The sequence below is a fragment of the Gossypium arboreum genome, chromosome 3 (genome assembly GCF_025698485.1).
Source record: "Gossypium arboreum isolate Shixiya-1 chromosome 3, ASM2569848v2, whole genome shotgun sequence".
Classification (NCBI taxonomy): Eukaryota; Viridiplantae; Streptophyta; class Magnoliopsida; order Malvales; family Malvaceae; genus Gossypium; species Gossypium arboreum.
Window position 1 is genome coordinate 31,269,451 of NC_069072.1, and position 18,978 is coordinate 31,288,428.

Consider the following 18,978-nt stretch of genomic DNA (forward strand, 5'->3'; position numbering starts at 1 on the left):
TAGTCGGGTATTACAAAAGATTCATAAATGGTTTTTCTAAAATAACATTTTCTATGACGAAACTCATGTAAAATAATGCGTCGTTTTCATGGGATAATCATTGTCAATAAAGTTTTGAGAAGTTGAAGGCTATGTTGACTGAAATATCAATCTTGACTGTAGCCGAATCGGGGAAAGAATTTGTAGTATTCAATAATGCTTCATTGATGGTTTGGGTTGTATTCTGATGTAGGATGGTAAACTGGTTGTGCATGCATCGAGACAGTTGAAACTGCATGAACCCAATTACCCGGTGCACAATTAAGAGCTAGTCATAGTGGTGTTCGCGCTAAAGATCTGGAGGCATTATTTGTATAGTGAGAAATGTCGTATCTACACAGATTACAAAAGTTTCAAATACCTCCTATCCGAAAATAATTTGGATCTGAGACAATGTCGTTGGATCGAGCTACTAAAAGATTATGATTGTGTAAACGATTATCATCCTAGAAAAGTAAATGTTGTAGCTGATGCTTTGAACACAAAGACAACAATTGATTTGCAATAAATGTTTACTTAGCTAAGTATTTGTGATTATGGCAAACCTCTAGTTGAGTTAAAGATTAAGCCCATGTTATTTGAGCAAATAAGGGAGGCACAGCTTGTCGATACTAAATGATTTGAGAAAAAGAAGCTCGTTCAGTAAGGAATCGTTAAAAATTTTACATGGATGAAAATGATTGCCTTAGATTCCGTAATTGGATATGTGTTATTGAATATTTCAAATTGAAAGAATTCATTCTACGTGAGGCTCAAGATAGTTCCTTTTGTTATGCATCCTAAAGGTGCAAAAATGTACCATGACCTGCGAGAATCGTATTGGTAGCCTAGAATGAAAATGGAGATCTTCAAATATGTCACAAAATGTTTGACCTTTCAACGGGTAAAGGCCGAGCACCAAGTTCCCATTAGGTTGTAACAACCTATCTCTATTCCATAATGGAAATGAGAATGGATCGCAATGGATTTCATAATTTGCATACCGATATTACTAAGCAAAAGAAATTTCATTTGGGTAATTGTTGATTGACTAATGAACTTTTCTCATTTTCTAGCAATAAGGACTGATTGGTCACTTTCGAAGCTAGCTGAAGTATACATTGGGGAGATAATTAGACTATACGGTGTTCCTATATCTATTATCTTCGATTGAGATCTTTATTTTACCTTGAAATTCTAGAAACAACTGCATGAATAATTAGGTACGAGGTTGAATTTTAGTACAGCTTTTCGTCCTCAGTCCGATGGCCAATCAGAGAGAGTTATTCATGTGCTAGAAGATATGTTGCGAGCCTGTGTTATTGATCTCAAATTTGACTAGGTTTGTTATTTATTGTTAACTAAATTTGTGTATGATAATAGTTACCAGTTGAGTACCCAAATGGCTCCTTATGAAGCATTATATGGTCGATGGTGTAAAACACCCTTATGTTGGTCGGATTTGAGTGAAAAGAAGTTATCAGGCCAGAATTGATTCAAGAAGTAGAAGAGGTAGTTAAGTTGATCCAAGGAAAATTGAAAGCGATTCCCGATAGGCAGAAGTCGTATGCAGATCTAAAACAGAAAGATATTGAATATTCAGTAAGTGATAAGGTATTCCTGAAGGTTTCTCCGTGGAAAAAGGTCTTGCACTTTAGCCGCAGGAGAAATTTAAGTCCCAAGTATATTAGGCCATATAAGATCATCGAGAGAGTTGAACCAGTTACTTATCATCTAACTCTTCTATTGAAATTGCAAAATATTCACAATGTATTCCATGTATATATGCTCCGACGATATCGGTCGGATTGATCTCATATTATATTGGTTTAGGCAATTGAAGTTCAATCTGATATGTCATATGAAGAAGAACCGGTAAAGATTATAGCTTGAGAAGTAAAAAAAACTTAAGGAATAAATAGTGCCACTAATGAAAGTCTTGTGGTGTAGTTATAATGTGGAAAAAGCAACCTGGAGACTAGAAGAAACAATGAGATCCCAATATCCCCACCTCTTTCTAGGTAAAGTTCGAAGACGAAGATTCTTAATGGGGAGAATTATAACGACCTCGTTTCTAATAGTACCAAAAATAGTGATTTTTGGACCTTGTTTCCATAAACCGAGATTGTAAGTATTAAATAAGGATATTTATGAATTTATTATATAGATGAATTAAAATTTGGATAGTCAATTTAGCCCAAATTGTGGTTAATTAGGGTCTAGGGACTGTATTGTAAAATGTTCAATTACTGTAGATTTTTAATAAGGAAATGGCTTGGGGACTTAAATTGCAATTAGCCTAAGGTTCAAAATATCAATTAGACCATGCAAAAGTAAGAGTTAGTCGACAGTAATGATGTTTGTTAATTAATTGAGCAAATTATGACTAATTAAGGTGAAAACATGATTAATTAAATTAATCAACTATTAATCTTAGTATAAAAGTAAAATTGGTGGATGGAGAGATGATATATCATCTTCTCCAACTGACCAAAACAAAGAAATAGCCAAGGAAAACGTCACTTTTAGGGTTCAAGCATTTCGACCTTTAATTCAAGTAAGTCCCTAGCCATTTTTATTTGATTTTTATGGAAACTGAATCATGAAAGCTTGAGTCAGGTAGCCATATACTAATTTGTAAAATTGTTAAAGTTTAGAAAGTTACCATTGTAGAGAATCAGATGAAATTGGTGTGAAATTGTTAAAACTTAATCTTGGATTAAGAAAAGAATTAAATTTTAAAACTTAATTGTTACTTTCGTACATGAGGGACCAAATTGAATAAAATATAAAATTTTCATGAAATTTCATTAGCAAAAAAAAAAAAAATAGAAGGTACCTAATGAGTAATTGTGAAATCGGATTTCAATCTGAAGCTTTAGATCGAAAGTTATGTTTGTCCCATTGAATAAATTATAAAATATGTTTGATATTGTAATTGATTTCGATTTGAATGGAGTTTGATAATATTATATGTTTTATTATTTTTTTTAGCTAACGTTGACATAGAACCATTGAGAAGGAAAGGAAAATCAAAATTCATCGACGAGTAGCTCAAAAATTTAGTTTTTATTGCTTTGGTTCGGGATTAATTTAATTATTGCATATTCATGAAATTTTGCTTCATATAATGTTGAGGTGAGTTGTTATTGGTTATTTGAATTGAATTGCTATGGAATATTGAAACAGAGACTAAATTGAATAAAATAAAAAGTAGTATGATTTGATTGATACATGATAATTGTTATAAAATTGTTTTGAAACATGTTATATGATGAGTTAAAAAGATGAAACATCGATGAATTGATGATGAATAGAGCATTATAAAGTATGAATTGAATCGTATAATGAAATCGAAAATTGGTTACCCTAATAACTGTTTAGACCGATCCAGATGTAGCTGGCATGCCATAGAGTTAGGTTTTTAATTGAAAACCATCATGGCCAAGCAACTCTGATGGTAGATTGTACAAATAGAGTTTTTGTTGTAGGACAACCCAAGGTGGTGGATTCGCTTATCCGTTATGAGTACGTGTATAGTTAATAGGTTATAAACATATGAATTGGTTAATTGCTATATGAATTGAAATGATACTGAATTGTAAAATATGACAGCATTGAAAGACTGGGTGAGAAAATTTGAAAACAAGCCTTGGGGGTCGATTGAATATGAATGAACTTATAGGCTCGAGAATAATTGAAATGGTAATATAGAATTGAGAATATGCATATGTTTATAAATACCAATTGATGATTGAATGCTTGTGAATGATAATGTAAAAAGAGTAAAAGGTGATATGGAAAATATACATATAAATTAAATGGCATAGCTTAATTTGGTTGTTTTTTAAGTTATTGGTCCACTTGCTACAAATGAAGGAATGGTACTAAATGATGAATAACATGGATAACATGTTTAGGTACTTATGTTTTGAATTGATGTGTAAAATGAAAATGTGCAAGTTATATGGTAATGGTAGATTTGGATGAATAAGTTTATGAATTGGTGTGTAAAATTGATTAAATGCTTGACCATATGAAAATGACGAGCTATGGCATGAAATGGCTTGAGAATAGGTTATGATTTGAATGTGTGCATTTGTATAATGCATGTTTTATATTATTTTGAATCATGGAAATAACATTGAGCGTTTTCGTTCAATGTACAATTTATTTTTTCCGTGTGTAGGTTTAAAAGATTCCAGAGAGTTTGAGTCATAGGTTCAGCATCCAGGAAGTGATCCCCTAACTCAGCAAATTTTGTATAAATCTTGTTTTCTTTTTAGTATGGCATGTACCTAGGTTGAGTTATTTTAGGGTATAATATGTGTTTATATGGATGATTGAAGCTTGAATTCATATTTTGCAAGTAGTAAATGGTTGTAAATGTGGATTTAAGTTTTGCTGTAGAGTTTGAATGTAAGGAACAATATTATGTTATGGTAAATTGAAATGTGAACCCATGTTACTTGTTTAATGTAGTTAAAAACCATGAATAATGTCTATTTAATGAATGGAATTGGTTAAATAGTTACAAATGAATTCGTGTAGGTGTAGTATAAAGGTTTGGAATTAAACTTCTTGATGTTGAGTTTTTGGCTGGGAAATGTGATTGAAAAATATAGATTGGTTGTTTTGGTTAATTGTAGGTTGGTGTCACATTGATCTTTTAGAAACAGCTTGTCACGTTCTGACGTCAAGCGTTTGTTGTCGCGACGATATTAGGTCCTTATGCCATGTGTAACAACCCTAACTCGTCTCCTTCACCGGATTAGGGTTACAAAGTATTACTACAAATAATAAATTCGATAATATTTAAAAATAATTCAAAAATTAATTTAAATATCATAAATAAATATTAAATTATTAATCATAGCATTCATACAAAAATAAGCCTTAAATCAAGCCTATAAAACATTAAAATCAATTTGGAAACAAATAGGGACCAATCTGAATCAAAACAGAAAAATATGAGAAAAATTGAAAACAAGGGTCACAAGGCCATGTGACAGAGGCTAGCATGTGTGGCCCCAAGTGTGACCATGTGGCTACTCCACACTTCCATGCGCTCAAACAGTGTACAATTCGAAAATAGGGTTACATGATCGTGTCCCTAAGCAATGTAACTAACTGTGCCCATGTGAAAGATCCTGCACCAAAAATCAAACAAGCACACGATCTTGTCATACAACTGTGTGGGGCACAAGGCAGTGTGGGTCATGTGACAAACCGTGTCACAGGTCGTGTGTACCTAAATAACTTCAAAACAAAGTTACTTCAAACAACATTTCTTAGGTACCACGCCATACCATTTCTAACTATTTTCACCTATTCAAAATACATTCAAACATGCTAAAAACATACCAAATCATTCAACCTAATTGTCTAACCAATGTACCGTCATTAGTACCACGTTATAAGCATAAACATCAACCATTTAAACCTAAACAAATTAGCTACCATGCTTATACATTTACCAAATTAACATATATCACCAATTGCACAAAATCATTACTTGAATTTCATCAATTAACCTACCATGTGTGTATCAATTCAACAATCCAACAATGCATTATATGTCAAACACACTTTTATGCTATCAAATATCAAACCAACCAAAATACCATTAAGGATTTACATCAAAACACATATTACATATTTCTAATGGCACAAAACATAACCAAATAATCATAAACTACATATACCAAAGTCCTATTTACATGCCACATATATCCAAACCAAAATGAACATTTAATTATCGAATAAGCTACCGAATAATGTGATCTACAAAAGCAATCCAATTGATAGCTCGAATTCGATGATCTACACGGAAGAAATACTAACACGAGGTAAGCTTACGTAAAGCTTAGTAAGTTCGTATTAAATATAAAATTTAACTTACTGTAACAGTTGTTACTCAAATATTTCTCAACTAAATACCATAAAAAGATCATAAGTTCATTATTAAACTATAAACATCACAAGTCTCACAAGGTTAGTGAGTTCATATAAACATAACATGAAATTTTGTTATCATGTCATAGAACATTACAACTGAATAGATTTAAAACTTAATTCAACCATCACCTATTAAATTAACAACTCACATTTCATTTCAAATATCCATATCCTAGGTGACAGCCCTAATTTGACCCCAGTTGGGAAGTGGTTTCGGGACCACTAAACCGAGTTGTGAAAATAATTGAATGATAAATTTTGTGCTTAATTTGTGTGAAAATGCATATGTGAATTTGTGGTGCTTTGATTTTTGCCAATTAAGGTGAATTTTATTGAAAGGGACTTGTGTGAAAAAATTAAGAAATGTGCTAGGTATTTATGTGATGGCTTATTACTATGGTTTAAAAAGCATAAGGATGTGCATGTCAAATTGTCATTTTTTTTATAGTGGCTGGCCATGTGGTTGAGTAATTGAAAAGTATAAATTTTATATGTATTTATATATATAAATGTATTATAATATGTAATAACAATTTTATATTATAATGAAATAAGTAAGTGGGTGAAAAGAACAAGGTTGATAACTTTTGTTCTTCATTGTCAAGGGGGGATAGGAGAGACCAAACTTTCGGCTATGTTAGCATCAAAATTAAGGTATGTTTCATGTGCTATCTTCAAAGTCTTGTGAAAATCTAGTTAATCACATAGTTTCCTACATAGCCCATGTTAAAAACTTTAGTTTTGGTTGAGGATATAGCATTCGCCATTTACCTAAGTTTTTGCTAAATTATTGATAGTTGAATGTTAGTTTTAAAGAATGAATAATTGTGATTGTAATGGAGTTTCATGTTGCTTAGGTGGTGAATTAAGCATATATGTGCATTAGATGCTAAGTAGGAAATCGGCTAATGTGTTGGGTGTACTATGGCGATTGTGACTTGGATAAAATTTAGTAATGTATGTGCTTTAAATGCGTTATGAACTATTATAAGTTAAATTAAGTTGAAGCTTGGTAAAATTGAATAATTGTGGTTTAATTTCTTAATGGCAATTGGCTATTATGGTGAAATGCAAATGTTAATATTTAGTTACTAGTGTTTATATGTGTGCTAGCGGATTTGAACTTGAATGATGATTTGAGCACAATGTGTTGTATTGATATTATGCTTAAGTGAAATTATAGATATATATGATGAAATTGATTGGTGATATACATGTTTGAATAATATGTATGCAAAGAATGTGTGAAAGAGTGAATTGGTAATAACTGTTTGGGACAAGAAGCAGAAAGTGATTTTGGAAAATCACCATAAATTGTGGGAGTTGAGTTAGAGCTGAATAAATTATGTAATTAAAGCTTAATGAGTCTAGTTTCTTATAAAAGAAACCATGTAAGCAAAAGAATTTCCGATAATAAGATATTTGAAGTGATGTGGGACAGGGTCAAAATGACTTCTAGATCCCCTATTCTATTTTTATAAAATCATTATAAATTGTACAAAATTGGTTATAAGATGAAGTTTATATGCTTAGACTCCTTAATGAGTCTAGTTTCAAATGAAATAAACAAGAACATATTTTGAATTCTTTACAATGAGAATTTTGATTCATAGTGAAGAGTGGTCAGATTAGTCAAACAGTGAAACAAGGGAAATTTTAGGAAAATTCTGATATTGATTTGCGAAACCAAAAATTCTTAAAATTTTATGGATAAAATATATATGAGTCTATTTTCAGGGAAAATTAACGGCACTTGATTTGGAGTTTTGTAGCTCCAGTTATAAATGATTTAGTGACTGTTGCTCAGGAAGACAGCTTGCAGTGAAATTATGATTATGTGGTTGACAAAAAATTCGTTAATGAGTTGCTTATTGATTTCTTATAAGCTTACTATGATCAGTAAGTGTGAAAGTCGAATATATATATTAAATTTATAGAGTGATGCTTGAATAGTCGAATAATGACTAGTTTAAAATCTTTGAATTTAAGCTCAAGAGCATAGAGGGACAAATTCGGATAAGGGAAAAGAGAAAGTAATCGAATAGCCGTTGTAATCATTCGGTAACATTCGAGGTAAGTTCTTAAGTGTTTAAGCTTGATTCCTTTTTATATGCCTAAGAGTTAAATTAATATGGCAAAGAGAATGTAAATTTTATTTAGTTAATGTGCCGAATATGTAATGATTTAAGGCTATAACCCGATTATGGCTATTATGCTTAAGTGAATTGGATTTGGAAATTTGATGCACTAAATGAGTGTTACAATGAGTAAACTATGTCGTATATGTGTTGGTAGAGATATCACGATTTGTGATTATTAAATATCTAAAGGAAACCATGATGTGTATAAAATTATTATTATTAGTCCTTTGTGGTAGCCAAATATGGCTTGGCACTAAAGTGATTAAATGTGAACTTCGATGAGGTAAACTATTAAAAGTGTGGTGCTTTAAGACTATGGGCTAATACGATATGTGGATTCATTCCGTAAAGTAAATTATTCAGGTACAAATAACCTAATTAAGTATATGTGAATTAAATGAATTTGATGATTGATGTGAATTGAACATATAAGAAATGGTTTCAGGTTTATGTTCAACTATGAGACCTTGTGTTAAATCGACAATCGATTTCGTTCAATACATTAAGTTGGTCAGGTATGCGATATGTACTTATGCATGTTAAATCGATTGGAATTGAATCATGAATTTGAATTGAGAAGCATAGGTAAAAATGCCTATGTCATATATGTGAGTAAGGGTAAAACCATTGTAAATTATCGATAAGGATGGGCTATGTGCGGAACCAACTTATAATTGCTAATTTGAAAGGTTGTGTGCGAATCGGTGAGCAATATGTATATATTAGGTGAATTGTGACCTTTTAGTTCTACTTGAATTAAGTTGTGCAATAAATAATTTATGTATATGACTTATAGTCGAATGGTCACTATGGGTTAACTTTCAATGGTGAAATGGATATGTGATATTTATGTATGACTTTTGAACCGAAATGTAAATGATGGTGTTCATAAGGAGCTTATATCCGAATGTAGCAAATGACTACTAATATGATATGTTGAATGAGATGTGTTAATATACGATTAAATATACATGATATTTGATGTGTATCCGGGCTTAAAGACCCATGAGCTATATCTGGAATTATATCCGGTTAAATCCATGGGCTTCATCTTGGTAATATATCCGGTTAAATCTTGCGTGCTTCATCTTGGTATTATATCCGGTTAAATCCCGAGCCTAGTGCTGGTATTATATCTGAGTTTAAAGTCCCGTAGGCTTCGTCTTTGGTGTTATGTTTGGGTTTTATACCTTGCGTGCCAAGTGTTAGTGAATTTGATAAAGTATATGACTACGAGATCCTATGCTAAGATGATAAGTTGAACTCGTATTACACATTAAGTGATTCAGGTATGTGATATATATATTATATGTGAGATTGATCTGACGGGAATTAAGAATGTGTAATGAGAAGCATATGAAAAGATGTTGTAAATTCATATGTATATTTGTATATGTGTGCATTTAGTTATTATGCAAAGTTACAAGATAGTTTTCGATATGCTATTTAACTATGAATGTTGAAAGTAAGTGTGGGTAAGAAATGATACACTAGTGAAATTTGAAAGAATTAAAGTTAATCCGGAAGCTTGCAAATACTATGTTTATATGAGTTTGAGTATAAACGGAGTAAAATGATATGTGTTTGTGCATAATCAACCAAATAGTATTGTACTCAGAAAGTGTTATGTGATTTCGAACATTTGGTTTGTTTTTAAGTTCAACTGTTTAAATTGCTTAAGACTTACTAAGCTTATGAAAGCTTACTTTGAATGTTATGTTTCTCTGTTTATTTTTGTAGATCGTTGACTCTTACTATTAGCTCGGGGATCATCAGCACTTCGTCACACTATCTACTATTGTAATAATCATGTGATTTGGACTTAGCTTATGGCATGTATAGGATAGACTATAAATAGAATGATATTTTGACTATTGTATTTAAGCCATGCGAATATGGCATCTTATGGAAGTTTACTTTTATAAGTTTTAAATTCGATCTTTGTTTGTGTCTATTAGTTATATAAATAAATGATCTTTTATTTAAGAAAAGGTTCAAAGTTTTACTGTTCTGATCCGATTCCTAATTTCTGGTAATATCTCGTCCTATTCCGGCGACGGTTACGGGATAGGGGTGTTACATCCTATGTCCCAATTTATACATCTATTTCCATATAACCATTTCATATAAGCATTTCATGTAATCATTCCATATAATCATTTCGTATAACATTTCATCTAAACATTTTATTTTATCATTTCATATACAAATTTAACACAATCATTTTGTATATCACATTTCATTTCAATATTTCATATAAATTTCCTCATTCAATGCCTAATTCTATATAAACATTTTGTATATTTCAATTTATACATTTAGCTCCCGTTGAACCAAATGAAATAACGTCGGATACGCGAGAACAATGCTCACACAAAGTGTGACTGTAACTGTAACTGTACATGCTCACACGAGTTATGAAATGGGCTTACTCACACGAGTTCTGGGTCGAGATGTTAAACTACTCGATGCTTTTCCCACAACCTGTGGAGAATTCACAACAAATGTAGGACTTCAGCCATCGGTAGGACATCCAAGACCAACACTCAAACTGTAATAACCCTGATGACATGTCATTTATATCATAAATATTCACAAGGTTCATATGGGTCATATTATAAATCCAAATAATATGACCTTATTAATATTATACCCTTACAAGTACACATCCCTATAGTTCCCATTTTTTAGATATAATTATCAATTAAATAACACTGCAATTTAGTCCAATTTTCTAATTATTGATAAACTATATTATATACATATTTTTATCCCATGCTTGACATATTTATAGATAATTTATCATTGGTTTTACTGAATTGGATGCTCCTAATCCGTTAATTTCATGTTTTATACTCAGGAGAGCATAGGATAGTGAAAAGAGCAAGAAACGGGCCAAAAACAGACAAAATAGGCTAAAATCAGTGTTTCACACGGCCTAGGCACTCCCACACGAGTAATCCACACGCCCATGTGTGAAACACGGGCTGGCCACACGCCCAAGTGTGACACACGGGCTGGCCACACGCCCATGTGTCATGGACGTGTCGACATTAAACCACGTCATTCTTGCACACGCCCTGAGCACCTTCACACGGGCGTGGCACACGACCGTGTCCCTGTCGAGCCCCGGTCTAATTCTATTCAAAAAAGGCTAATTTTGGGCATTCCAAAGTCTATGAAAACACCCTAGAAGAGGATCAAAGGGGACACGGAGAGCAAAAAGCAAAAAATACTCGAAGACAGCCATTGAAATCAGCTTGGAAGCAGGAATTACTTCAAAACTGAATATCTCCATTCAATTTCTACCGAAGTTTTTGAGTTTCTTATGTTTTGTTATTTTCCTAATTTTGATATGTTTTCCCCTATCGTTATGAACTAAACTCCTTAAATACCTAAGGGAGATGAAACCTAAGACAGATCTTATTATTATTTGAATTATATGATAAATACTTTTCTTATTCCTAGTTATGAGTTTTAATCCTTGCTTTAATATTCCAGGATTTTAATTTAGGTTTTGATGTGCTTATTTAGTGGAGCAAAAGTCCCTGTTTAAGAGTAGATCTTCCATAATTAAGCGGAGTTGCATGCAATCCTAGAGATAGGACGACATAAATCTGCCAGATTAGAGTCAAATCTAATAAGGGAGTCGATAGACCGAGTTAATGCGATAATAAGGTTTTAAATTAGAAAGAGATTTCGATTAATCAACCTAGAGTCCGGTGTTCTTAGTCCCGAAAGAGATATTAACATTAGTTAGGGATTTCTACGGATTAAGTCAAGTGAATAAATCGTCTAATTCAAAAGTAATAAGTGAAGTCCAGGTGAATTCTTCCTTGGGTATTGTCTTCTCCATCGGTTTTCCAAAAGTATTTTCCAACTTTAATCTCTATCATGTTCTTAGTTAATTAGATAGTTAATCTTAGTTAAAAACATCCCTTTAATTCTTAGGCTAGATAAAAAAAAAGATAATAATTACTAGTACTTTCACTCCTTATGGATACGATATTTTCGGTCTCACCATAACTATACTACTGTTTGATAGGTACGCTTTCCTTAGTCGAATTTTTAGTTAGTTTAGCGACCGTCAAGTTTTTGGCGCCGTTACCGGGGACTAAGATATTAAGAACACTTAATTTTTATTACTTTAGCCATTTTTTATTTTTATTGCAATTTAATTTTGTTTTTACTTTAATTACTAATTTTTCTTTTATTTATTTCTGGTAGGTTTTTATAGTTTGTATCTGAAGAAACCCATCAAAACCTCTACTTTTTGATAGTGAAATTAAAAACACGGCACGTAAAAATCGTAGAGAAATAAGGCAAAGTTTACTGTATATAGAGGAAGAGCACGAGGACGACACCACTAATACCGAAGAGATGGCTGAAAATCAAAATAATCCGCTGCTTCCTGTGGTTGCTGCAAATCCAGTGAATTAGAATCCTGCTCCTCGTACTATGTACGACTATACTAAGCCCAATTTAACAGGAACTGAATCGAGTATAGTTAGAGTTGTTGTTGCTGCAAATAATTTTGAACTGAAACCTAACAGATTCAAATGATACAACTGTTTGTTCAGTTTGATAGTTTGCAGGACGAGTATCCGAACACTCATTTAGCAAACTTTTTGGAATTCTACGACACCTTTAAGATCAATGGCGTTTCTGACGATGTCATTCGCCTTCGGTTATTTCCCTTTTCATTACGAAATAAGGCTAAACAATGGTTGAACTCATTACCACGAAGGTCAATCACTACTTGGGAATGAATGATCGAAAAAATTTTGCTTAAATATTTTCTGCCAGCTAAAATGGAAAAGTTAAGGAATGATATCTCTTCTTTTATGCAGATGGATTTAGAAACACTTTATGATGTAGGGGAGAGATACAAAGATTTATTGAGAATGTGCCCTCACTATGGGTTACCTTTTTGGCTACAGGTTCAAACTTTCCACAACAGTTTGAATCCCTCAACTAGACAAATGATCGACACAGCTGTCGGTGGAACCATCAATAATAAGACACCTGAAGAGGCTTATGAGTTCATAGAGGAGATATCACTGAACAATTATCAGCGGTAAGTCATGAAGACAAAGCTGACCAAAGCAGTCGGCGTTTTTAAAGTTGACTCAGTTACTATGCTTTCAAATCAGGTAGAACTCTTGAATTAAAAGATTGATGGTTTATTTGGTTTTACGCAGATACATCCAGTAATGTAGTGCAAAACAAGTGGAGGTGGAATAAGTAATTCAGAATACCCACCCTACAGCCCCAATATGGAGAACGAGCAAATGAATTATATGGGTAATAATCCTCGACCTCAAAATAATCCTTACAGTAACACTTATAATGTAGGTTGGAGGAACCACCCAAATTTCTCATGGGGAGGCCAAGGGAATCAAAGACCACCACCCCCTCCAGGCTTCCAACAACAACCTTACCAGCAAGAGAAAAAGCCGAACCTTGAGGAGATGATGACAAAGTTTATTTCAGTAGTGGAAACCCATTTTTAGAACACTGAAACTGCACTTAAAAATCAACAAGCATCAATTCAAAGGGCTCGAGAATTAAATAGGATAGCTGGCTAAGATGATTTCAGAGAGACCACCAGGGAGTCACCTAGTAACACCGAACCCAATCCAAAAGATCATGTGAAAGCAGCTACACTAAGGAGTGGGAAAGTGTTAGCTGAATTTGAAAAGAAGCTGCCGCAAGAAGCTGACAGAAAGGAAGATGAGGAGGTAAAACCCAAAAGCAATAAAAAACCGGTGCTGAGGGAATATAAACCACCAATATTGTATCCAGCAAAGTTGAAGAAGGACTGCATGGATGCACAATTCGGTAAATTTCTTAAACTTTTTAAACAGTTGCATATTAACTTACCTTTTGTTGAAGCCATCTTGCAGATGCCTACATACGCAAAATTTTTGAAGGAGCTTCTAACAAATAAGAGGAAGTTTGAAGCGTTTTCTATAGTAGAACTCAACGAGGAATGTTCAGCCATACTCCAAAATAAACTGCCAACCAAACTGAAAGATCTAGGAAGTTTCACTATTCCCTGCTTAATTGGTAGTTTAAATGTTGAAAAGGCACTACTGATTTAGGCGCTAGCATTAATTTGATGCCTTACAAAATGTTCAAGCAATTTGGCCTTGGGGAGCCAAAACCTACTAGGATGAGTATTCAACTAGCTGATAGATTTGTTAAATATCCTAGGGAAATTATTGAAGATGTACTCGTAAAAGTAGATATATCCATCTTCTCTGATGATTTTGTTGTGCTTGACATGGATGAGGATGTTGAGGTGCCTTTAATTTTAGGTCGTCCATTTTTAGCCACTGCTAGGGCTATTATTGATGAGGGTGACAGTAAACTTGTGCTTAGGGTAGGTGACGAAGAGATTATTTTTAAAATTTGTGATGCCATGAGATTTTCTAGAGAACAAGATGACTCCTGTTATTTTATTGATTCTATTGATCATTGATCGCATGATTTCGTGATAGGTTTTAAATATTTATAATTACTCGTTCTTGAACTAACTATTATCGCGATGTAGACAAGTGTACCTATCGAACAGTAGTATAGTTTCAGCAAGATCAGATTGTCGAACCTAAAGGAACTAAAAGTACTCGTAATGACTGTCTTTTTATTATCTAGCCTAAGAATAAAGAGGTTTTTGTTTTAACTAACTAATCATCTAAACTAAGAACGCTCAGAGAAAAGAATTGAGGAATTGCTTTTGGAAAATCGATTGACTTAAGACAATACCTAAGGAAAAATCCACCTAGACTTTACTTGTTATTCTGTTTCCGAATCGGACGATTTATTCATTCAACTGGTTCCGTAGAGGTCCCAATAACGTCTAATCCCTAGATTGAATAACCGAGACTTTTCTCTAATTAACACTCTAGGGCTACATTAACTCGATCTATGGATCCCCGTATTAGGTTTCACCCTAATCCGGCAAAATCTTGTCACCCTATTTCTAGGCGCGCAATCAACTCCGTTTAATTATGATAAATGTACTCTTAGCGAGGGTCTATTCCTCCTCTGAATAAGAGCTTATCTTGAATCAGTATCCTGGGATATCAAAACAAGAATTAAGAACACATAATTAAGAACAAGTTAAATATTTATCATACGATTCAGAAAATAATAACAAGATTCATCTTAGGTTTCATTCCCCTTAGGAATCTAGGGGTTTTAGTTCATAACTAAATAAGAAGACATCTCAGAAGAATAAGGAATACAAAACATAAAGAAAACCCAAAACTCCTGAAGGGAAATTGAAGAGAGATCTCCAATCTTGATGATGAATTCGGCTTCTGAGATGGATCAATCGGCTTCCTTGGAGTAATTCCTTACCCCTTATTCTCAGTCTCCCTTTTTCTTCCTCCTCTAGGGTGTATTAATAGGCTTTGGGATGCCTAGAAGCCCTCAAATTAGCCTTTTCTGAATTGGACTAACTTGGGCTCGGCAGGGACACGCCCGTGGCACACGCCCGTGTTCGATTACTTCAGGCCGTGTTCTAGCCTGCCAAATTGACACGACCGTGTGGTCTACCTGTGTGAGGAGGCCCAGGCCGTGTTGACTTCGTATTTTGGCCCATTTTCTCTATTTTTGGCCCATTTCTCGTTTCTTTCGCTCCTTATGCTCTCCTAAGTATAAAACATGAAACTAAAGCATTAGGAGCATCGAATTCACCAATTCTAATGAGAAATCATCCATAAAATGCATTAAACATGGGGTAAAAATATGTATAATTTACGGTTTATCAATCATGCTACTCAAGATTCTTTACAGGAAATCATACATAAGGACACATTGGAACTATGTCTTACCCAAGGAGAGGAGGTAAATAACGATGATTCTGCGATAGGTAAGACAAAATCTGAACTAAATTCTAATGAGCCTTCACTGAAATCGAAGAGTTATGAGGGTATTGAGGTAAACAATGAATTAAAATTAAAACCCTCTGTTGAATAACCTTCTAAATTGGAATTGAAGCAACTACCAAATCACCTAGAATATGCGTTTCTTGGAAATAATTCCACATTACCAGTGATCATTGCTTCAGATTTACAGCCAACTAAAAAGGAAGAATTACTTCAAGTATTGAAAGAGCATAAAAGAGCTATAACTTGGAAGATTTCTGACATAAGAGGGATCAGTCCTTCTTTCTGCATACATAAAATTTTAATGGAAGATGAATATAAACCTTACGTGCAAGCTCAAAGACAAGTGAATCCTAACATGAAAGAAGTCATAAAAGCTAAGGTAATTAAACTTCTAGATGCTGGAATTATTTATCCTATTTCTGACAGTTTTTGGGTGAGTCCTGTGCAGGTTGTCCCTAAGAAATAAGGCATGACTATTGTGGCTAATGAAAAGAATGAACTAATCCCAACACGAACAGTTACGGGATGGAGAATTTGCATTGACTATAGGAAATTGAATGATGCCACAAGAAAAGATCACTTTCCTTTACCATTCATTGATCAGATGTTGGAAAGATTATCTAGGCATATGTATTATTGCTTCCTAGATGGACTCTCTGGTTACTTCCAAATCCCAATAGCTCCTGAGGACCAAGAGAAAAAGACATTTACATGTCCATACGATATGTTTGCTTAACGACGAATGCCTTTTGGATTATGTAATGCACCTGTTACTTTTCAGTGATACATGTTGGTCATTTTTTATGAACTCGTAGAAGACATTATTGAGGTATTTATGGATGACTTCTCGCTATTCGGTAACTCTTTCCCTCTTTGCCTTAAAAATTTAAAACGAGTCCTAATGAGATGTGAGGAAACGAACTTTATACTGAATTGGGAAAAATGTCACTTCATGGTTCGTGAAAAGATTGTGTTAGGTCACAAAATTTCTAGTAAGGAGATCGAGGTTGACAAAGAAAAAGTTGAAACTATTGAGAAATTACCTCCCCCTGATTCAGTTAAGGCTATTTGAAGCTTTTTAGCTTATGCTGGATTTTATAGAAGATTTATTAAAGATTTTTCTGAAATAGCTAAGCATTTAACAAATTTACCAGAAAAAGATGTGTCTTTCAATTTCAGTCAGGAATGTTTAGAAGCATTTAATACTCTTAAGGATAAATTAATTAATGCTCCAATTGTAGTTGCACCTAATTGAAATTTACCCTTTGAACTAATGTGTGATGCGAGTGATTTTGCAGTAGGTGCTGTTCTTGGACAGCGACAAGACAATCATTTTCAACCGATCTATTATGCTAGGAGGACATTGATAGCCGCACAAGAAAATTATACGATGACTGAGAAAGAATTGTTGGCTGTAGTTTTTGCATTCGATAAATTTGGACCATATTTAATATTATTTAAAGTTGTCGTTTACACTGACCATTCAGCACTTCATTACCTCCTTACTAAAAAAGATGCAAAACCTCGACTAATAAGATGGATTTTATTGTTGCAGGAATTCGATTTAGAAATTCAAGATAAGAAGGGAGCAGAAAATCTTGCAGCAGATCATCTATCTAGATTAGAAAACCCACATCTCAATGAGCTTGATAAACATGAGATAAATGACTCATTCCCTGAAGAATAACTCTTTGCTATATTTGACTCTAAGGAACCTTGGTTTGCATACATTGCAAATTATTTAGCTGCTAACATTACACCAAAAGGTTTGACACATTAGCAAAAGAAACGATTCTTCACTGATGTGAAAAACTATTTTTGGGAAGATCCTTTTCTTTTCCGTATATGTGCAGATCAAGTAATTAGAAGATGCGTCACGAAGTCAGAGGCAATTAAGATCTTGGAACATTGCCACTCAGGACCGACTGGAGGATGTTACAATGGGACTAGGACCGCACATAAAACGCTCGAATCAAGTTTTTATTGGCCCACACTATTCAAAGACGCCAACAGGTATGTTACTTCTTGTGATAAATGCCAACAAATAGGTAATATCTCTAAACATGACGAAATGCCTCAAACGTACATACTTTCATGTGAAATATTTGATGTATAGGGTATTGATTTCATGGGTCCATTCCCTAGCTCATTCAGGAATAAATACATCTTAGTAGCTGTTGATTATATGTCCAAATGGGTGGAAGCCCAAGCTTTACCTACTAATGATGCTAGAGTGGTGGTGAGGCTCCTTAAGAAACTCTTCTCTCGATTTGGAATACCTAGAGCAATTATCAGTGATAGGGGCACTCATTTCTGTAATGCTCAATTTGATAAAACCCTTAAGAAATATTGAGTTTACCACAGAACAGCTACCCTCTACCATCCTAAAACTAGTGGACAAGTCGAAGTCGCAAACCGAGAGCTTAAACATATCCTAGAAAAGACTGTAGAATCAAATAGGAAGGATTGGGCAGTGAAAGTAGATGATGTTTTATAGGACTATAGAACTGCTTATAAGACCCCCATAGGAACATCTCCTTACAAACTTGTTTATGGGACAAGTTGTCATTTACCATTTGAACTAGAACATAAAGTATTTTGAGCTATAAAACATAAAGCATTTTGGGCTATAAAATTCCTAAACTTTGATCCCAAACTCGCAGGTGAAAAGAAATTGATGCAGCTGAACGAATTAGATGAATGGCAAGCTAATGCATATGAGAACTCACGATTATACAAAGAAGCCACGAAGTGCCATCATGATGCTCGTTTAAGGCAACACAAGTAATTTGAAGCTGGAGATCTTGCCTTGCTATACAACTCAATGCCCAAATTGTTTCCTAGGAAGATAAAATCACGATGGTCAGGTCCATTCGTAGTCCAAACCGTTTTTTCATATGGCACAGTAGAGGTAAGTCATCCAACCCAAGGCACTTTCAAGGTAAACGGACATCGTCTTAAAC

The 18,978-nt window shown here is 33.8% G+C and overlaps 1 non-coding gene across 1 annotated transcript; it reads right to left on the reverse strand.

Moving 5' to 3' along the window:
• Positions 1-12,934: 12,934 nt before the first annotated feature.
• LOC128291205 (small nucleolar RNA R71) lies at positions 12,935-13,041 on the reverse strand. The gene has a single exon (XR_008280981.1). It is a non-coding gene; the product is annotated as a small nucleolar RNA R71 (small nucleolar RNA).
• Between the last annotated feature and the right edge of the window lie 5,937 nt (positions 13,042-18,978).